The sequence below is a fragment of the Ammospiza caudacuta genome, chromosome 4 (assembly GCF_027887145.1).
Source record: "Ammospiza caudacuta isolate bAmmCau1 chromosome 4, bAmmCau1.pri, whole genome shotgun sequence".
Taxonomy (NCBI): domain Eukaryota; kingdom Metazoa; phylum Chordata; class Aves; order Passeriformes; family Passerellidae; genus Ammospiza; species Ammospiza caudacuta.
Window position 1 is genome coordinate 20,750,138 of NC_080596.1, and position 22,306 is coordinate 20,772,443.

General features: G+C 44.2%; 1 protein-coding gene across 4 annotated transcripts in view; it reads left to right on the forward strand.

Annotated features, from left to right (window-relative positions):
• The window catches only part of ARHGAP24 (Rho GTPase activating protein 24), a 244,621-nt gene that overhangs the window by 153,850 nt on the left and 68,465 nt on the right, over window positions 1–22,306 (forward strand). Inside the window, exon 1 of one of the 4 annotated variants that reach the window (XM_058803015.1) lies at window positions 19,767–19,960. The exons of the other annotated variants lie outside the window; for them this stretch is intronic. The gene's annotated coding sequence lies outside the window, so the exon portion shown is untranslated. Of the gene's footprint in view, window positions 1–19,766; window positions 19,961–22,306 lie in introns of those variants that run through there. 4 annotated transcript variants of the gene reach the window in all.

Here is a 22,306-nt window from a genome sequence, read left to right on the forward strand (position 1 = left end):
AGAAAACCTGGAGCACTGCTAGATAGTAATAAATTCTAAAAATCTATTGTAGTTTTAGGAATCAGAAATAGTATGGCATTATATAGCAAAAAGCAGCAGAAATGTGGGTAATTTAGTGTGTCACTACATTTTTTAAGGTCAGATGGTCTCTGAATTCTTCTGCATTAATTCCTCTGTGGGCAGTGCACTGAGTCTTCTCCCACTGCTTTTTGGAATTGGATTAATACCACTGAAGGCTCTTGTCTACCCAGGCTGCTGACATGAACTGTACAGCAACATTTAGATGGAAATTCCTGCCTTCCTCCCATGCTAAGGGACTTCAACTACTCATTGTTGCTTGAAAAATATTTATTCAATATTACAACCCAGAAAATCTCCTAGAGACTCGTGCTTCCTAATGGGAATGCACAAGCAGCCTGGCTGGTGCTGGCTGGGTGAGCACAGCTTGGAGTGTGCACAGGCATCACTCATTCTGCTGGAGTTTCTGTGGGCTCTGCACTTCTCACTTGGCTTGGCAGCTGTTGTCTGCATGAACAAATCCATCTCCCCTTTCCCAGACCACATCCTACTGGCATCCTGACCACAGGAAGCGAACAAAAGGAAACATTATACAGAATAACTCTTTTTCAGGGTGCTCCGAGAGTCAGGGATTTTACACAAACCCCAGATTTATACCTGGAATTCTTCTTGTAGTAGAGAAGCTTGTGCCCAGATTTCTGTCAAGGAATGCTGACAGGGTGGGCAGGCAGCCCAGCAGGAATCAGCTGGGCATTCTGGGGCCAGGGAGCCAACTGTGCTGTCAGCAGGGTAGGGAAGGGTGCCTGCTCCAGTCTGGGCTCTCCTGTACAAGGAAGACCCTGATGTACTCAAGTGTCAGGGGGATGCTGGAGCAGTGACAGGAGAGGAGAAGCTGAGGGAGCTGCCTCTTTTCAGCCCTGAGGAGATGAAAGGGACATATGCTAGAGGGGAGGGTACAGAAGAAGAAGGGAAGAGAGACAGAAATAAGCTTCCCCACCCTGTTCCTTGGTGAGCATTTGAGTATTGCTGACTGCTTTTAGAGCAGATTTTTGATACCATGGATAGTAAACCAAAAATTTTGCTGCACAGGGATAAGGTAAAGGAGATGAACACTATTTTTTTGCACCAATATAATTGCTTGATGTTTATTTTGATCCCGCCAAGCAGCCTGAATCCCACAGCATCACACCAGCTCCTTCCTCCTTTCTGCTCTGAGTTACCCTTTCCTCAGAAGGGAGCTAATTCCTATCTGCATTCAGGGGGACAGCCTGCTCACGTGGCTTCAGTGCTTCCAGGGATCCTTCTGGATTTGTGCCCTGCCCCAGCTGGGGCTAGCCAGCAACAGGCATCCATATGGGAGGAATTTATATTGTCTGAGGGGCCTGAACACTGAAGTACTGTAAATGGCGTTTTCACACAGTGCAGCTAATTCCCACAGTTTCCATTGCTTTAGGCTGTTGCTTCTGATGAAAAACAAACAGCATAGTCTGGGAGCTGAGGAATGTGTCTGCAGCTCAGTCAGCACGAGGCCTGGCCTCTGCTGGGCTGGACAAATGGAGCTGCACAGGGATCTGTGTGGTGCCTGGACAGATCAGGGGTGTCCAGGCACAGCGCTCAGTGCTCCTCAGTGCCAGGGCCACAGTTCTTAGGGACTCCTGGAGCTTTATGCAGCTTCTCCTTTGTCCTGTTGCCTGCCTTTTGCTCAGACCTTCCTGCTCCTCTCTCAGTCTTTCCTACTGTTGTTGAGTCCCCCTTGCAATTTGCATGCTGCATTTTCTCTTGAGGTGAAATGTGTGATTAAAAAACCAGTCTGGTTTGGACACTACTTAATAATTCTTCTAGTGTGCAAGGCACATGGTTCCAAATGCTGTTATTGGTGATCAGCACACATTTATCACACCAATAAATAATTCTCTACTTCTTGCACAGGACAAACTCAGCCTTTTTTGGAGGCCCTCCATGCACAGCAAAATACCTTGCTTTGTGTAGTATCTAGGAATTTTTCCTTAGCTAATTCTGGAAGAGATATGGAATTGCCCTCTATAAAATGCATTCTGTCTAACCGTGCTGTGGTTTAACATGAAAACTAATTGAATAATCTTTTCCATGAGCTGCTGTTGCACATCAGCCAAGTCATTTCCACAGTATCCATCCACCTGTTGGGAGGAATTAACAGTGGGTTTGGGGTTTTTTTGAGGAAACCCTTTCATATTTTACCTAGATGCAAGAATAACTTTGTACACAAAGAGCTTGTTGCCAGTGCTACAAGGACCTTTTCATTCTTCCCTGCGAAAACGTAGAGATAGTAAAATGAAACTTTAAAAGACCAAATTAAATTATCAGTGGAACTTCAGACATTGCACATCTGCCTTTGGTTATTTGAGTGCTGGGAAATGCAGGTAAATCTGTGCTATGTAGAATATCACACAAGGAGCAGACTTTGTCAGAAGTGAGTCACCAAGGTTCAGCTGTGTGTCCATGACCAGGATTGGCTGATACCCGATCAATAAATTGCTTTTGGAGACCCACAGATGCCCAAAGGCCTGCAGCCTCTTCCTGACAAACCTGAATGTGTTTGCAGTCTTGCAGAAGACTCCTTGCAGGAGAATGCCATACACTTGTGTAGCTCATACAGCCTAAGCTGAAAAGTGTGTGTCAGCCCTGGGCTGAGAAGGAAACCAGTTTCTGGGTAATGATGTGATGAATGTCTCTGGGCTGTCTGGGAATGCCACAGGCAGCACTCCCCTTCACTCCCTCTGGGAAATGCCATGGCTGTGTGCATGCATGTCTGCCACAGAGGTCAGGGAAAGGAGTGTGTGCAGTTGGGACTGGTGCTCCTCCTCTTTGCTGCATTTTGGGAAGAGAAGAGGGGATATTTTTGTCATACTGACCGGATCAGATGTGACAGCTCAGTGTTACCAGCAGTGCCTTGGGAATGTGACATGAGTTCCCAGCAGGACAGCACAGGCTTTGAAGACTCAGAATCCTTGGGGACAGAGTAGTCAGTGCTTAGTATGTTTAGCAGTATTTCCCCTGTGATCTGTAGCACTTCTTATTTTGGCCATGGTACTCAGAAATTTCATTTGAGGTCACAGAGGTTCCCAAGTGTACTCTGATTGGGATGGTTGAATTGTTTCAATGTGCAGATGCTACTGAACAATCTCTGTGTAGGGTTGGCCTCCTGTCCTTTTGTAGGTAAAAACAACAAAACCAAAAATACAGTTCTCTGAGATGGAAAGAGTTTGTGCTTTATAATGCTGCCTCTGTATATGCATCTATAAAATCACATTTTAATTAAGATATGAGTGTAAAAGGGAGTTTTGAAGAGGGGTGTAATGCCTTGCACATGTCCAGGAGGTTGAGTTGTTAATAATTACAGTTATGGAGTTGCTATGCTAAGTTCCCTCTCAGGAAAAGATGATATTGGTTTCCGAGTCAGTGCATTTTTTTCCCCTCACAAACCGCTCATGTACAGGGAAACTGGGGTGGGGTAGGGGGATAAGTTACATGGAGATCTCTGCTGGCTGCACCAGGGGAGTTGCCAAGTGCATGAATCTGTATGTGATGGGATTACAGAGCACAAGATTGAAAAGTCAGTCAAAAACCAAAAACCTGAGTGCCTCTTGTAGTGCACACAATAAATGCAGTATTTTTCCCAAGTTAATGAAGATGCAGATCGGGGACAGTGCTAGGCTCTGCCCTCTGGCCTGTCAGTTCCTGGAATTGCTTCAGCTCTTCAGTTGTCGTAGATGCAGCCATGGCAGGCCATACTAAAGTGGCCCAAAAAAGGGGGAAGTTTTCCACTTGGAGGCACATTTTTTCCCATAAACCTTCAACCTTTAATCCTACTAACTCCAAACAAACCCTGACCTGGAAAAATCTTTACAGTTTCTTTTTTTCCCCTTCAAGTGTGGGAAGAGAAGTCCCTTAACCTTTGCACAACCACATATTAATCTCATTTCCTACTTATCATGACCTAGTCATTTGGAAATTGCAACTACACTTAATTTGATTTTTCTTTCTGAATTTTTTATATTATGTTTTTGTTGTTTCCCTGGCTCTTGTTTTTTGGTTCAGCACTGGTTCATTAAACTTCAGTCACAAATACCAGCTGGAGGGCTCACAGCTTGTTGTCATTTCAGCTAATCAGACATTTGTACATCACAAGGGGTTATTGCATATGCATGTGAAAACTAGGGCTCTCTCCTATTGTTCCTTCCCTTTCTTGGGAGACTGTGGCTGATCACTGTTTTTCTTTATGTTGGCCCACCAGGATCCACTTTTCTGAGAGCTTAGCATAATAATACTCTTTTTTTCTAGCTGATTCCAGAAGCTGTGCCATCCTCTGCTCCCTGCTGCTTCTGTTGTCCTTGTGCAGTATTTTGTAAGTTAGCACAGGCATTTTAGGATGCTAGAATGCACCTTATGTGTTGCTGTACTTTCAGTCAGCAGGTAAAGTCCAACTGTTGTATCTCATCACTTAATTGAATAATAGAAATTAAAAGATAGAATTAAAGTTGCCTCAGAAGAAAGTACACTATTTTGTACTGCTGTGGGAAATACTGTAAGCTGTAATGGCAGTATTTCTGAGTGATCAGTAGCTGCCACTAGGTTTGATTTAAACCATTAACAGCAAATGCTCAGATCTCAAGAGATGTTGTAACCTTCCTGTAGCATAAATATCCTGGGGAAAATCAGAAACTTAGGCTGCTTTGAATTAAAAAGAAATAATAAACAAATTGAGTTATGGATTATGATGGGCAGTTGACACAACTATTTTTTTAGGGACATGCACCTCTTCAAAGAGGGAAGGAGATGGCTTTTTTCTCATATATCTTCCATTTGCTGGAGGCTTCACAAAAGATTTTCATTTGAAGCCTAATATTAGCACCATACCTTTAACTCCCTGATACTGCATAGCAGAACATCTTTTCCCATGCCTGTGTTTAATTGCTGCAAATCCAGCAGTTCCCATGACTTGTTACAAATTCTTTCCACTAAAATTGCTGAATCTTGGAATTCAAGCCATCAAAAATCGCATCTGTGAAAGTAATGAATCTTACATCAAATCCTGAGTGATTTGACATCACTTCCTTAACCGTTTTCCATGTTCTCCCTCCCACTGCTAGTTTGCCTTTTTTTTTTTTTTTTTGGTAGAACTGTGCTCGCCCATCTGGGAGCAATATTCTTTTTTTTTTCCCTGAAGGCCTTACTGCTTAGATTGCGAGGGCAGTGTCATAGCAAACCCAATTGCTGCTTTCTTACTTTGATTGCAGTAGAACAACACATTCAAAACTTGGCATGAACAAAAAATATCTCTATAGGCCTTTCAAAAGTGCCACAGGTATGGATTTCTTGTTACCAGCAGGTACAACCCAAGTGTGCTGACAGCATTGCTGTAAGGGAGCAGGCTGCCTCAAGCAAGCTTCACTGGCTAAATTGGAAGAAAAGCAAGTGTAAGTGACAGTAGGAATTGTGAACAGCAGTGGGTTTTTTTAATCATACCAGACATTATTTTTAATAGAAATAGTAGCTTTGCTGGGGGCTATTTTAATAATGCCTTAGATTGCAGTTGAGATTGTCTCTGCACATTCACATTGCAGCACACACACATATATATATATGTACTGAAAATTCAGTAGCCTGCTGGCTCCCAAAGGAGTTGACTGCATAATCAGACCACTGTACAGCTGAGCAGTCTCTAAACCCCAAAGTTCAGCAGATGTGTTGCTCCTCCAGAGCATATGTACCAGAGAAACAAAAAACGTAGGAAAAGTGGCCTGACTTCTTTCAGTGGTGTGGGGATGTGCCTGTTCATTCTGAGAAGTAAACCAAGATGTCCCTGAGAGATTACTCTGTCCTGTATTGACTTTTCTTCTTTATTTTTTCCACCCTTAAAGTAAATGAGGTCAACTTGAGCTTTCTAAAACCCTTATTGGAAATCTTTTTCCCAGAGTTAAAGAAAGTGTTTGAATGAGTTTCCAATTAAGAAAAAAAGGCCCTTAGTAATATAAATTAGTTAACACCCACTGAAGTAGTAAAAGAAACCCCAAACAAATGAAGATCAAGCCTTTGAATGTATTCTATTTCCTTCCCTTAATATGTCCAGCATAAAGCAGGTGAGAGATGAGATTCTTGGTAACTGTGGGCCTGGCCCAGGAGTGTTCTGAGGGAAGGTACAAGTGGCTTTTACAGCAACAGTTCTATGTTAGAACCCTTCCACAGGGCATTTGCATATTCCATACAAGATCAAAACAACACCATAATAATTCCAGTTCATTTTACTTACAGCTACATTTGAGGAGAGCTGCCTATGCTGTAATATGTGCTTCCCTACATTCGCATCTTCCTTGATGATCCCCAGTTATTATACATTATCAAAAAAATTGCTGCTCAGCTACTTCCCTGCAAGGGTAATTTCTCTGTTAGCAGACTTCGATTCAGATGGTTGCCCCTAGATCAAAGCTGAGACAACAGGGCGCACATCTACTTAGAATTATCTTTATTATTAAATTAGCAAACAAATAATAAGAGTATTTTTGAAACAAGAGGGAGCAAAGCTTGGTTCTTGTTACCCAGTACCCATGGTACAAACCATGCCACTATACAAATGAATAGTTTCAGGTGATCCATCTGCCCTAAGTGCAAATAGATGCCACATTAAAGTGGGGGAAGATTACATTTGTAATTGCTCACCATTTATCTTTTTCTTGAAACATTTATGGTTCATGAAACATTTATACCCATTTATGCTAAGAAGCAAGTAGAAAATAAGTGATTGCACAGGGTGTTAGTTTTCTGAGGCAGAAGTGCACAGATGCATTCAGTAAACTTGAAGGAATAATTTACCCACTTTCTTAAGAGAGATGTGGACATTTTAGCATTACCTCCTTTTCTCCTGCAGAGAGGTACTTCATCTTCTCTAAGAGCAGAGCACAGTGGGATTTTGTTGTAAAGTAGCTAAGAATAAGTGCTTAATAAAGAAGGTGTAAGTCCTGGTGAAATTATGCACAAACAGCCAGTCCCTAATTCAGTGGGGAACCTCCTTCATGTTCATTCCCTTTATGTTGGCCCTTAGGACATTACCTTTGAGCAGAAAAAAAATACTGTGCTTATGGGGCACAACTGGAGGATCCATGATGGCAGAGTGATTTGTGGATCCCCAGCACTGAACTGCTCCCTTGGGGTGGCAGAGCAGGGCTGGACCAGCCTTTTAGTGCTGCTTTTCTGCATTTTAATCCACCTGCCTGTGCACATCTCATCTCCAGGCTCCCTCAGGGTGAAACATTTCCTGGGCTGAAAAGAAATCCCTTCTAGCTCCTGAACACATGCACTATGTGCTTCCTTGTATGAACTACTAGGTGATATCCTCTCCCCTGGTGCTGTGGGTATGGCAAACTCTCCCTGCTGAAGGGAAGAGAGGCCAGGGCCAAGCCAAGGCAGCTCTGATGGCAAGCAGGGTCTTAAAACCCAAGTCTGGGAGAACCTTCACAAGGAGGCTGCTCACTTTGTAGTTCTGTGCAAGTCATGCTGAAATAATGTCAAATGATTTGGCATTTGCTGGTTACCAGCTAAGTATGGTCCCAGGAGGGTGTAAAAGGAAAAAAAAAAGTTGTACAGTAATTTCATAGATGAGTTTTGCAAGATCAGTAATGTTGAAAGGTGCTGAAGTTCCTTTTCAAGTTTTGATCCTTGAAAGGTGCTGAAGTTCCTTTTCCTTTTGATCCTTCTTTTTGCACCTTCCCTTGTGCTCTAAAGCATGACTTCATATTTACAGCTTGTGAATCACCTTAGCTTGGACCCAGGTTGTTTTTCAACCTCTGATTATCTTTTAATATGCACTTAATAAAGTGAGCCACTTACTGACTAATTGCTGTAATTTGCATATTGATAAACTGAAGTGATGGTAACTGAGCTTGAAAAGCTCTGTGAGCAATTCCTGTGGAAGACAGGGAATATCTCTGTTAATGCTGCTTTCATGAACTGTAGTTGCTCTCATTGTCTTGGAGCATCTTTGATTCAAAGGGCATTTGCTTAGAATCACACAAATGAGCAAACTTGCTTGCTCAGCCTGGACTGGTTTTTCTTCAGAGAGGCAGATCTCTGGTAGGAGAAGATTGTACTCCTGCATGCTGCCTCTGCTGACAAGGCTTGCTGTTTCTTTTGAAAGCCCTTTGCCTTTCTCCATTGTGTGGCTGACCCTGCAGCATTCCTGTGTGCCTCTGCCTCTTTGAGCAGTATTTTGAGATCAAACTGTTCACTCTGATCCATTGCATATTATAGCCTTTGGAAGTGGAACTTCCCTAACTGGAAAAGAAACTATTACCCCATCAAAATGTACTATTTTCTTACATAATTCAGATGACCTGCTCTATAAACTGAATATAGGGTCACATTGGCTTTAAACAGCTGTGTCCTCCCTTTGACATTGCAGGCAATTACTTTGCCCTCAGTGGTAACTGGGTTGCTTTTTGTAATGCAAGCATTTCAGAGTTTCATTAACGTGGTTCAGCGCCTGGGGCAAAGGCTTGCTGGCTCCTCTGCCCTCCCTTGTCCAGATGTGCTGTGCACAGGGCAGGTGGGTCACCCATGGGCTGTGCCTCTCCTTGGATGCCAGCATGCATGGTGAGACTCTGTGCACCTGCAGGTTAAACTGTGCCCTGGGCACTCTTGATGCCACCAAAATGTGGATTATGATACAGGACTTCCCTTGAGTGGCCAAGCCGTTCTCCAAGTACATTTTTCCTGTCTTAAATCACAACTGTGGTTTTTCAAGGGAATCCTGAGCAGATAAGACAGAAGAAAATATGGAAGAAGGCCTATTTCAAATTAAGGCAAGCTTTCCATCATTTAAAGGTTTTTCCCCTGAAATCTTAAAAAAGGCCTGTAATTATATGGTATTTTCCCAAAGCAGATGACTTTAACCAAGAAACTTGGCTTATGCCTTCCTGTAGAGCAGCCAAAGGAGAGGTAATATTTACCAGATTTGACATGAGAGGTCAGTAGGAATGTAAATAGAGTAGTCCTCCAAAAGACACTAAAGCCAGAGCAATCATCCTACAGCTTTGACAAATTTGCTAACATCTGTTCTGGTGTCATTTCTGCTGTACAGACCTGCCATTAACCATGGAGATGAAAAGGCTTTAATTAAATGAGCAGATTGACATGTTAAACTTTGATAACATTGTGCCATCTGGGTGGGTTATATTTGCAATTCTCTCTGCAGCTTCTTAGATTTAGGGTATATTTCAGCACTGTCCTGGTTATTTTCGGGAAGATACACTGACCCTAGCGCTCTGGGGTTCCTAAGGCAAGGTGTCAGGCTCTAAGTATGTGTAACAAGATGTGTATTGCAGCATCTCACTTCTGAGCTGCATAACTTTTGTTCTACAGTTTTGGTTTTGCAGTTAGGTCTGGTCTTACTAACACTTTGCTACTTAGTCCTGGCCACAGCTGCTACTGTAGATTTCAGATAATAGGAGCATAAAAATTACTTACTTACCATAACTAAACTTCAGTCAATAGGTAGTCAGGATGGGTTACAGATTAAGAAACCTTTAAGATGTGCTTTAAAACCCCCACAACTATTCATAGATTCATCCCTGCTGGCAGTGTGTCGCTGGGTTCGTACAAAGTAGTCAGTTCAAGAGAAGATTGCTCTTAATTAAGGTGGAAATTGATAAGTCAAATTTTGCAGTGCTTTAGATGTCTAATGTGCTGAGTGTATTCAGTTTACACTGCAGTATTTGTCATCCCTTCAACTTGTAATAGATTGGAGCAGGGTGTTTATTATGATGAGATGCTGTTATAAATAAAAGGCTTTTACAGCTTCAGAGAAAATCTTTATACAGCTTAATTGTGTAGACAGGTTCAATTCCCAGGAAGGCCAAGAGGGAAATCAGTTGATAATTTTAATCCAGAATCAATTTTCTTTAAGCTTTTGAAATGTGCTCATCCAAGTTTTTCATGCAGCAGCTGGTTTCTGCTGAAGTAGCAGGTGGAGTGTGGCTGGTGTGTGACTTCAACTGGGATCCCCTTTGTACAAAACTGAGTATCTGGTGAACAGATGAACCTGTTGGAGTTCAGGTAAATACTTACCTGTCTGCCAATACTCTTTCATCTCTGAGTGAGATAATCTTTCTGCTGCAACCTATGAGCCAGTGCTAAAAGTACTGCTGCTAAATGCTGTTTTTCTGCCTTTTTAGCTGCAGGATGCTGTCTCCAATGTTTCAGGAATCTAAAGGATAGGATTTGTCAGGACTTGAAGAGGTTTTAATGGCTGAAAAACTGCATGGGAGGCTATGGATAAAATTCAGTGGTCTGGGTAGAGTGCAGGAAAACAGCTTGACTCTCCCTCTTCGAGATGATCACACTTGAAAAACTTTATAACCTGTACTTTAGTTTTTGTTTATCTGGTTTCTTTGGAGTACACGATGCAGGATTGTCTTTGACCAGTTAAGCCACCTTTTATCCAAGAAACAACAAGCTTCCTGACAAATGCCCATGACTTGCACTGTTTTTCATCCCCATTTTTGTGTAATCACAGTTTGAAGGAAGCATGTCAGCTGAGACAGGTGTGTTTGCAAATCCTGATGATGTCAGATTGTAGCTCATTTAGTATGGGGAAGGACATTTGTAAGTGCTGTTAGTCTGGCTGTAATACCATGTCTGCGTACACATTTTGTCTGGATAGGCTTCAAAGAGAAATCAATACAGGCACCAAACAAAGGAGTCCTGATACCAGATGTAGGTATAAAGGAACAGGGAGAATGATACACAAAATATGGGATAGTGAATGCACATCTGCAGTTTGGAACATGCTGCATTTATAGTATTAATGAGAAATTCCTGTATGCTTTTGAAGTTCTCTTACTCCACTGGAAGCTTTTGAAAGGACTTTTGCAGGACATCACATATCCTGTGAGTCACACTGTGTCTGAAGGCTGCCGCTCTACAACTGTACTGGTTGGAAACATTTTGATTATTTATCCTTCAGTAAATAGTACTGGCTGCTTCCAGATGTTACTGAACAGTTGTGACTCCTGCTGTGCAAGTGTGTAGTATATAGATGCATACAGAACACCTGAACCAAGGCTTGTGGATTTTCTGTGTGCATGTGTTTCACCTGGGGAGAATGGTCCAGCTGGGGTTGATTTGGCTTAGTTCCTCAGAGTTCCCAACATGCTTGTAATTGACACAGATGCATTTAGGATGTAGCATGCATCAGGGTGTTTAATTTCTTATTGCTCCCTAAGGATGATGTGTTTGTAAAGGGAAAACCAAATGTGCTTTATCTACTTTGAAAAGTGTGCAATTGTAGGAAGTATAGGAAAAGGTCATCTAAACAGTGTAAGACCATGGAACTATATTGGGTTGCTATAAGGGTAGTGATTACAGTCTCAGAAATCGCAATCTTGTTTCCCAGAGGATGATGCAAAACTGCATCTTGTGTTCCACAGACATCAGGATTGCAGTGAACCTGCTGCACAGGTCAGGGGAGCAGGACATGGGGGAATGCTCTAATGAGCTCTGTCAGAGTAAAAAGCTCATAAATATCACTGGAGCAGTGAATCTATCCCCAGGCCTCTGTTTGGGTGTAATATAGATCCTTCATGAAGTGCTGGCAGCAAGCCTGGATGTTTTCTGACAGGGCTCTGCTCTCAGCATGTTTTGATCCTGCCCTTTGGAAGATACTCATGACTTGTTTCTTGTCTAGCCTGGACTTACCAAGAAATTAAGGGTTTTTTATTAGCTGCCAAAAGTTGTGCAGGGAGTGTGACAGCCCAACTCCAACAGCCAGCAAAAATGGGCTGCTCAGGTAGGAGTCTGTGTGGAGTGGTAGATTCCAGGATTCCCTAGGGATGGCCACTCCACACTGCAGCTGAGCAAGCCAAATTGGAAATAAGCTCATGGCAATACCCTGCTCTCACTTCAGAACAGGAGCATCTGCTGAGAACACCTCTACCCTGGGCAAGGCAAATCTGTTGTTTATTTTTAGCCTTGTTAGTGATGGAGTGAGTGGTGGCAACAAACAGGGAACAAATACACTACATTTCTGTTCCTGGAGCTGCCTCTCAGGTCTGTTTTAGATATTTCACTGTTGCCCCATTACATATTCAGCTCTTTGGTCCCCAGCACAGGAGTGAGACCAGGGGAAGGGATACCACTCTGAACTACCTGGCCTCATGAAAGGTGTCTCTGCCAATGGCAGGGCAATTGGAACTAGATGGTCTTTAAGGTCCCTTCCAAACCATTCTATGATTCTATAATACATTCATTTTGCTGTGTAGCTAGAGGAATAATATGTTTATGTAACTGCCTTCTCAAATATATTTTATTATCATTAGCCATAAGAAAAACTATTCTCTTGTCTTGGTCCCTGGAAGACAACAGTTATACCTAGTAGACATTCGTTATTTTAGGACTTACCTGTGTGGGATATGGAAAATGAGTTTTCACTACTCTTGTCTCAGCTTATGAACTACACAAAAGCCTCTGTGGACAGAAGCAAGATTTCTGCCTTCTTCCTGTGCTTTCCCTTGACCCTTTCTCAGAGTTAAAGCAATGCAAAGCACAGAAACTTATCTTTACCTTCCAGCTTGCTGTTGAGTCTGTGTTTTTGGAATAGTTTACTGATCTTACCTGCCAAGTTGTAGCTGATGTGCCTCTCTGTGTGTGAGTTGTGAAATGGTGGTGCACAGCTAGTTCTTGCCTTGTCCTTGCTATTCTTTCCCAGGTTCTTGCTATCTCTCCCAGGACCTTTGGAATAAACATAAAAATATGGAAAGGAAGAGTGATCTCCTGACAGAGCCCGCATTACACAGGATGAGACAGGTCCTTCATGGAATTGATGCTGTAACCTAGGAAAACTCCTGGAGTCCATATGTGTAATTTGTGTATTATTAATATTTATAAATTATAGCTGTAAGTCAGCTTTTTGTAGGATCTTTGAAGGTCCCACAGATGATCTGTAAAGACAAAGCCTCTTTACTGAGCTTGACATCAGAGGTGCTACTGATTACAGTAATTTTTATTGGGATGCTTCTCCAGCAGTCATGGGAGTGAAGCCAGTCTCATTTCATTGGAGCTGATTTACAGGCGTCAGGCTGTGGCAAGTTTCAGTCATCTCAGACTAGGGCTGTGTTTGAACTGATGCCCCAGGAGGGAGCTGCTTTAAAGAGCTGGATTCATAACTGCTGCTGCAGATGCACTGGTGCATGTGTCACTGAGCTGTTGGAAAAATTGCTGGGAAGCAGACCCAGAAGATGTGCTGTCTGGTTCTCAAGGGCTAAGAGTTTGAGAAATTTTGTTTGCCATGTAAGAGCAAATAATGTGCTTTTCTGGCTCACATGGAGGGTTGTTTTCCATGGTGAAACCTCAAAACTATGTTCACCTTCAGAACCTCTGCTTATTTTTTGACTTCCTCTCTGGATTTGAAACCAAGATGTTGCTGTCACCACATTTCACCTTGATACAGAGGGAGACACAGGTCCCATGTGCTCTCTTTGACTGAAAGTTGACATGATTATGTAATAAGTCTTGAATCCCCATCTGAGCTTTCTGAATTCCATGTTTAATTAATAAATTTTTATTTACTCCTTCTTTTCATAAACCAAGGAAGTAACAGCTGGTGTTTGCTTATGTCAAGCAGACAGATGCCTCACACGAACACCATACTTTTCCAGCATCAAAACTGAAAGGGAGTTAATATCTGAAGGGCAATTTGTGGATGCATCTGTGTTTATGAACCTGTTCATTCCAAATGTAACAACCAGATTTAAGGGGAAGATAGCAAATATGTTGTTCTTATGGATTATAATTTCACTGTAATTTTTTTCTGATGTTTTCTTCCAGACCTGCTAATGTTTCTCCTATCTCCCATTCCCCTTAGGAACAGGTTCTTTGAAAAACAGCATATTCTGGCAATTTTTTCTTGTGACCTAGCTCTTGGAGAGGGTTTCTCTAAGCTGCAAGGCAGAACAGCAGCCAAAAATGTAATTGGGCAAGTTAAATAGTGTGCAGCTGAGAGCCCTTTGCATGGTACAGCTGACAGAAGCTTCCATGAGATCTCAGCATGATATTCAGGATTATTTGGGCATCCCGGAGGGCTGCACGAATATAACCAATTCCAAGCCCAAATACACAAACATATGGAGAAAGACTAATTTCTTACATATCAGCTGAACTGTGTTTGGATTGCAGTGAAGTTGGAAGGAAATGGAGGAAAGCATTGTGGAAGATTTATTCTTGTGCTGGGATATGCAAAACCAGATGCTGCATCTGTATCACAGAGGAAATAATTTCTGTGATTGTAATGTCCTCTTTGCTGTTATGGTTGTGTGTGTGACTGACTTTTCACCTGTCTATGAAATGTGTACAGCGATTTTATCCAGCAGAACAACTGAAAGGACAGCTCAGCTTCTCCTAGGGCTGTCTAGTAATGCCTATTGCTGTAATGCTGCCTTTAGTAATGCTGAGGGACAAGCTGACAGCTTTGCTTTCAGCAGAGATTATTTTATTGACAGCAGAGACTGCTGATAAAGTGCAGGGCAGATCGAAATCTGGACATCCTCACATGTTCTAGGCACTTTTAACAAAGGACCCCAAGTGTTCTTGTCACACTGAATTCCCTAAGCAGTTGGGGATTTATGGGTACTTCAAAGATTCCCCTTGTAGTGTTCTGCAAGTACCTACACTGCATAGCTGTCTTCCTCCATACCTCCTCCTTTAATATATTTGTGGTCATATTGTTAAACACATCCATAAAACACAAGGGATATGCTCAACAGCTAAATTTACATTAGCATATGATCCTTAATTCACATTTCTGGGTGTTACTCCCATTTTGCATGGGTGTAGCCCAGGTGGCACCTCTGAAAACCTGCCATAAAGTACTAAAAATGAAGAGAATTAGAGGCTCAAATCCCATTTAAGCACACACTGTGAAAGAAAGAAAGAATTTTGTTCTGAAGTCACATGAAGTATTAAAAATTACCCCAGTATGCAAAGTTGAAGTCTCTCCAGGAATAAGGAAGAATCTTTTGAGTGGGATGTGAAGTGGATACTCTAAGTGGCAGATCCCAAACCTTAGAGACAGAGCAGAAACCCCTAAGCAGCTGGTTTTGTCAGTTAAGAAATTTAATTTATTGCTTCTCATGGTACTTGGGGAGAAAGTAAAATGTCTGGCAAAACAGCTTCCCTCACCTCAGCCAGCTGGCACGAAAAGAAAACTTGTTGAACAGTCTGGATTTAGGGAGCTGCAGTCAGGACCATGACATTTGCAGGCTGCAAAGTTGCTGTGTTTCCCATCTTGCTGTCCCTCCCTTGTTCCCTGCCCACCTACACACACAGCTGCTCCCTGCCCAGGCAGCCCTGGTGTCCACCAGTGTCCAAAAATGTGAGGAACGCAGCCCCACAGTGCTGCGCCAGCCACTGGAACACGTGCTGTTTACAAAATACTGCTCTAAATATTCCCTGGTGCCACAGAGAACAGAATTGGGAGGCAACAAAGGCAACAGAAGGAGATTTTTTGCCTTTTTAATGAACTCTAGGGAAGGCAGGAGGCTATTGCTAGCATAACTTTGACTGGGAGCAGTGACTTATCTAGGCTGTGGGAACTTGCATTCAGACTCTGCTCCTCTGAGCCCTGGGGAGGGCAAGTGGACCCAGGGACTGTGCAGGCTTGTGGCACAATTTTTTCCTGGGTTTCTTCAGTGCACTCCCAAGCCCAGCTGATTCACTTAGGTACAGCAACAGAGAGGATTAAGGCTAAACCTGATTTGTAATAAGAAATCCTACAGCACAAGGCCTTGGATTTTTGTCTCAAATAGTTAAAAAATCCTGCTGTTTTCCAGGGCATCGTTCTTGCTCATGTGCTTTTGACCAAAATATGCAGCAATCTTACAGGTTGGCTTCAAACCAAACTGGTCATGTAGTGTCTCCCACCACTATACGGGACCACCATATGATTTAGGTGGATGTTCAGAAGGAATTTGCTCAGGACAACAGAGAGCTTTAACCTCAGCAATTCAAATGGAAAATGGTGCATACTTGCTGTGATGTGGTTCAGCTGTCTGCAGGGCCTTGGCAGTAGCAATCTTGCTGCGAGTTCAATAGTGAACTCTAAATCTTGGCAGCTGTGGGCCAGTATTTCCACTCGTCTTTCCATGCATGCTGTCAGCCAACATCTGACTCTTTGGAGAGTGGCTGCCTGTTGAATACTTGCATCACTGGCTTGCTTTTAAACAGGAGAGGTGAATTAGTCACCAACACTGAAAAGTTCTCAACACTTTCTTCACGTCCATCTCACCAGCACTGCTGGGTCCTAGACTTTGGGAGCAACAATCAGATTGGTGCAAGCACAAACCCACCATTTTTGCGGGAGGAAGAATTGGCATGTGAACTGTTTCAGGAGCTTGACCCCACAGATCCATGGGCCTTGACAACATCCATTTGAGGGTGTTGAGGGAGCTGGATGGCTTCATTGGGAGTCTGCTCTCCCTAATCTTGGAGATCAGAGGACATCAGAGAAGGCTACAAGAAGGCTGAACTCACCTGAATATACAAGAAGGGCTTAACAGAGGATCCAGGAGGTTACAGGCCCATCAGTGATACAAGGCCCTTCAGTTCCTAGGAAGTTACCAAAGGAATCCTCCTGGAGCTATCACAAGATAGGTGAAGCAGGTGATTGGGAAAAGCCAGGATGGATTCACCAAGGGCAAATTGTGCTTGACAGAGCTGATCACCTTCTATGGCAAAGGAAGTGCTCGGTCCAAGTGGGGCAGGTGGTGGACATTGTTTGTTTACCTGGATTTCTGCAGGGATTTCCAAATGGTTTTCCACAGCCTCCTCCTGGACAGACAGACACATTATGGTCTAGACAAGTGATGCTTGCAGTGGGTGGGGAACTGGCTGGCTGGAAGCACCCAGGAGGTGCTGGTAAACAGCTCCTCTTCAGGCTGGTGACCTGTCACAAGTGGGGTCCAAAGGGATGGATACTGGGCCCAAAACTGTTTAATATCCTCAACAAGTGATCAGTGTGATGGGACCAAGTGCACCCTGGGGAGGTTTGCCAACAGTTCCAAACTTAGTGGGGAAGGGGACACTTCAGAAGGGAGACCCACCCTGCAGGAAGACCTGGGTAGACTGGAAGAGTGGGCTGCCTGGACCATATGAAGCTCAACAAGGCCAAGTGTAAGGTCTTGCACCTTGAAAAAAATATAATCCAGGGGTGCAGCACAGGCTGTGTGTGAGCTGCCTGGTGGGAAGCAGCTCTGTGGAAAGGGCCCAAGGGGTTCTGGTGGACAACAAGCTCAGTATGAGCAGACAGTGCTGCTGTGGCAGAGATCCAGTGGGATGCTCCAGCAGCAGAGATAAAGGATCATTATCCAGTTCTACTCATTGCTTGTCAGGCCACACCTGGAATACTGTGTTCAGTTTTGGTACCCACAATACAAAAATATGTAGACAAGCTGGAGGGGTTCCAGAGAAGGGCCACAAAGATGATCAAAGGACTGGGAAGGCTGCCATATGAGGAAAGGCTGAGAGAGATGGGTTTGTTCAGCACTGAGAAAAGAAGGCTTAAGGGAGGCCTTATATATATGTTCCAGTAATTAAAGGGTGCCTAGAAAGATGGAGACTCCTTTTTACAAGAAGTTGCATGGAAAAGGTGAGGGGTAGTGGTCACATGTTATTCCTGGGGAGATTCCAATTTCTGTGATCATTCCATGAACTTACTGGAGGAGAAGCAGCTCCAGAAAGCAGGCTGCTCAGACCTGGGGGACGGGTGATGTCTGTAACTCTCTCATTGCCCTTCCAACTTTGTAGAATTGTGAATTATCCAGACAAACAATGTTGAGAGTGATACTTGCTCAACATGACTGCAAGAGGCTGTGACTTAGGGCTGTGTTCATATTACCAGCAGTGTTCCCATGGATTTCAGTAGGGAAGGAGCTGCTTTGTAACATTGGAATATGATGTATTAGGAGGGGAATATTTCTCTCCTACGGTGACTTCACTGGGTGCAGCTGGTCCTCAAATGTGTTCTGAAGTAGTTTCTCATTAGGATCAACTCATGGGAAGTAACAGATGGTGAAGTGAGACTAAATTAGTGAGAACATTGTGCTCGGTTAATGCTCTTTCTCTCTATAAATAATAGCTGGCGAGTGGAGCAGGGATGAGGACATTACACGGTTATGTTTGTGGCTACCTCTGCTGCTGCTACATAGATGTTATATGATGCCTTCCAGCATGTTTGGTCAGCACTAGAAAAGAACAGAGAGAATTTGCCAGCCCTTTCACGAGGGTGAAAAGATTGCAATTCTGCTGCAAAACAAATAAAATCTGAGGAATGCTCAAAGACTTATGAGGGGAAACAAGTGTGGGAGACAGCTTTACATTAACAGACAGTCAACTTCTTCATACAAAAGTGAAACAAAACCCAGCGTCTCTCCTCTGATATTCCCAGTAAGTCTCCAACTTTTTATTTACTTCTATCCTAAAACCTTCCTTTGAAATATATGTATTTTAATAAGACTTAACTTGCTGTGGTTCAGACATCCTGGCTTGTTGTCAGGCACACTTCATGGCTGGAACAACTAGTAGGAGAATCACTGTGGCTTTTCCAGCCTTTTAGAATGCCACAAGCGGCTGCTGCCAGCCATCACCTGCCCCTTCCCATTTCTTTGTGTGACACAGTGTGAATATGTGTGAGGCTGGCATCCACAGACTGGAAGTTTTACATTCAAATCTGCATCTGCCATCCCGGCTCAGATATTGGCAGTGGCTCTGGCATCTTTGTTTTGAATGACATCTTCTGCAACTTTGGTCGTCAGTGATTTTTTTTTTTCCAGGGCACAGCAATGAAAAGCTTTGCAAAAAATAATTTCTCCTGAGGTTTAGTTTTTTTTTCTTCTGGACTTGTCAGCCTGTGCCATAAACTTACCTTATGGGCCATTTTGAAGACTTTTTTGCAGACTTTATTCAGTGTCCTGCAGGACATATGCTTCTGTTAGTGAGCTTCTTGAGGTGTTGGCCAGGATAAAATCCTTCTCTCTTCCCCATACTAGACCTAACTCCTCGGTGGAAGCAGGTGCTCATACAATTACAAACAAACAACACAAACCCTAGCAGTGTGAAACTTTGACTTGCAGGAGGACACACAGATCTCTGAACGGCTCAGAGACTAAGGAGATATACTTCCTCCAGGGATCTTTTATCATAAAAGCAGCTTAAGTGACTCACTCTTTCCCGAGGATATTCTTAAAACAACCCCGCTCAGTTTGCCTTTTAGTGGTCAGAAAGAAGATTTATTTTGTGCTGTCTTTCAAAAAAAAAGGAAAGAAAGAAAATATTTTGAAAAAAGTCAATGGCTGTATTTCCAAGAGGATTTGGGCTGTATTAGAGGTCTGTAAGGCTCACTAATGCATGGGCTGACTGGCACTATCTTCACTCAAGCAAGTGCTCCAGTGAAAAATTCAGTGCTATTTTTAGTTCCCTTACAACAAACTGCTTGGTTGTGAGGCCTGGGGAGCGGTGACACCGTGATCGCGAGGGGTCTGCTGCAAAAGGCAGAACGACGAGGCACGGCAGCGTGCTGGCCACGCCGGGCACTCCGGGGGATGCACAGGGGAGCACGCCAGGAGCAGCTATTTCAGATCATCTCCCGAGCCTTGCTCTGCCCACGAGATAAAGCTGCTGGCCAGAGTCAGGGCATGAAAGCGTTAGCTGGCTGGCTCTATCTGCTCCTGCCCTTAAAGATTTCATTCCATAGATTCCTGTCCTGACCGTCAGCTTTTAAGTCGTCTCCTCTCGTTTCCTAGCCTTTTCTGGGATTCTGCAGGCTCTTTAGGCAACTTAGCAAATGGCAGTGGCGGGAGAGAGATAAGTTTCCCGAGCGGAAGGCGTTGTGCTCTGCTGGAAGCCCCGCCGTGGCAGTGCCTGGGTGAGTAGCCGGGAAGGAGCCGGAGCCGCAGCCGGCGGGGGTCGGTCCGAGCGGCCGGAGGGGCTGGAGCCGGGCCCGGGCCGTGTCCGGGGGCCAGCGGCCGCCGGACCCCGCCTCGGCCGCGGCGCTCCCCGCAGGTCGGTGCCGGTCCCGGGGGGCTCAGGGGCAGCTCCTGGGCGCGGTGGTCGCCATTCCTGGGCGGTGGAGTCACGGCCGGGCCGGGCGCCAGGGCCGGGCCGGGCTCGGCCGCCGGTGCCAGGTGAACGCCGGGCGGCTCCGCGGCGCTCCTGCCCCGCTGGGACGGCAGCGCTGCCGGCGGGATGGGCGCCCGATCCCGGCTGCATCCCGCCCGCCTCCACCCGGGTTCCAAGCGCTGTGTGCAGCCTCTGCCAGCCTGCCCTAAGAACGAGGATCCCGGCCTGCTGGAGCGGCGGCGGGGCTCGGCAGGGAAAGTTGTGCGTGTGTGAAGTGCCGTGGGGAGGGAGCGGGGCAGTGCTTTGCTGTCTCGCATTTGCACCCTTTTGGTTCAACTCGGCTTTGCAGCGCTTGTGGATTCCTTGCCTCAGAGTCAGAGCCAGGCTTTGGAGTGAGCGTTGATGCAGTTTAGCTGCATTGCTTTGTTTTAAAATAACTACATGTGTTTCACCCTTAATGATACCATTATCTTGAAATAGCTCGATGTGCTGCCTCCCTTGAGTTACTTGGTAGAAAAAACAAGGAAGGGGAACTGCTGAATTCCCATGAACTTTGTGTTCATAGATCCTGCTAGGCTTTCAGCATGCTGAGCTGCTGTAGCAGTCTTCTCCGTGTTCTGGAAATGTGTATTGCCAAACTATTCTCTGCTGTTGTGGTCACGTTCTCTGCCCTAGCTATGCTTAAGGTACATTTGAAAATACAGGTGGAATGGCACATCCATAATGGGGATTTTAGTGTACTCCTGTTAGATCTGTGCATCCATATATTAACAGTGCAGATGGTGCAAGCAGAGTAGCTATAGCATGTGCTGGCTTACTTGTGCATTAAATTAGTTCATATAATTAGATAATAATCAGTTATGCTCATGGGGGACGAAGGAGTTAATGTTTTGGTGCTTGTCTAAAAAAAAATTCAAATACCCTGTTTTGTTCTCACTGGTTGTGGCCAATCCAGAGTTTTATCCTCTAGAAATAGTCTTCATCACTAGTTGCCAGTTTGAGTGCTAGTTACTAAAACAAGACAATTAGAATGAAAAGTCAGTTACTCCATGGCCTGAATTCAGTAAACCGAGTCTGCATGGTTTAGAACTTGTTATACTTTCAGAGTAATTAAAATGAATTATTTGGGTTTTCTTCTGGCAGAAAGTAGAAGTGCATGAGATTTATTAAAACTTCAGTGACAAATGTTGTAGTGTTAGGGCACTTCTCTGGGACATGTTGTACATGTCAGTGTAGATGAAAGCTCCGTGTTTGGTTATGGTGATCAAATGCACAAATTTTACCAAACTGCTGGCAGGGCTGACTGGATATTTCTTGATCAGTGTTGTGTCTTTCCATCTACTTGTCCTGTTATCCTGAGTGTTTCAAGGGCAGGTGCCACACAGCCCACCTCTAGAAATACCCTGTGGCATGTTGTGGTGTTTGTGTTTGCACAGAGGATACTTGTGCACAGTTATAACCCTGACAGCTTTTAGGCGAGCAGTGCAGTTTGTGTCTGGCACATGCTAGAATCAGCCTGGCACAGGGGACACTCTGTGTGACTAACTGCATTGTCTCATTTTGACACTCTGGTACCTCTGTATTGGAAAGATACATGGCCCTCAAAAGACAGGCTCCATTACCTCAGGGATACTGCAGTCCTTCTCAGCTGCCTACAGATTCTGTCCATACCCTGCCTGAGGACAGCTCGAAGTAGCAGCACTTCAGTTGGTGTTTGGTAGTGCAAATATGAGAGGTAAGGGGAAGGGAGTTGCAATGCTTCTGAGAACTGTTAAGAAGTGAGTATGTGTTTACACAATATTTGGATATAAAACTGCTTTTTTTCCCTCACACCCTTGAGCCTTTTAGTTAGGTGAGTGGGTGAGATGCTGTGCTGCTGGTCACACATCATGCCCTGAGCGCAGGAGAAGGTGGTTCTGCAGGGTGTGTTGTAACACCCTGATTCTGGAGCTGCTCATGGATAGAGCTCCCTCCCTGTGCTCTGCAGGATGACCTGCTGCTGCCTCTGGGCTTCTCTTTCCTAAATGAGGTTACACTTGTACTTCATTGTCTGTGCAGGTTCTGAGACAGGTCAGAAATCTCATTTGAAGGAGGTGAAGTTCCTTCTGGCTTTATTGTACCAGTTGGGAAGTGATGGATTGCACATAAGCTC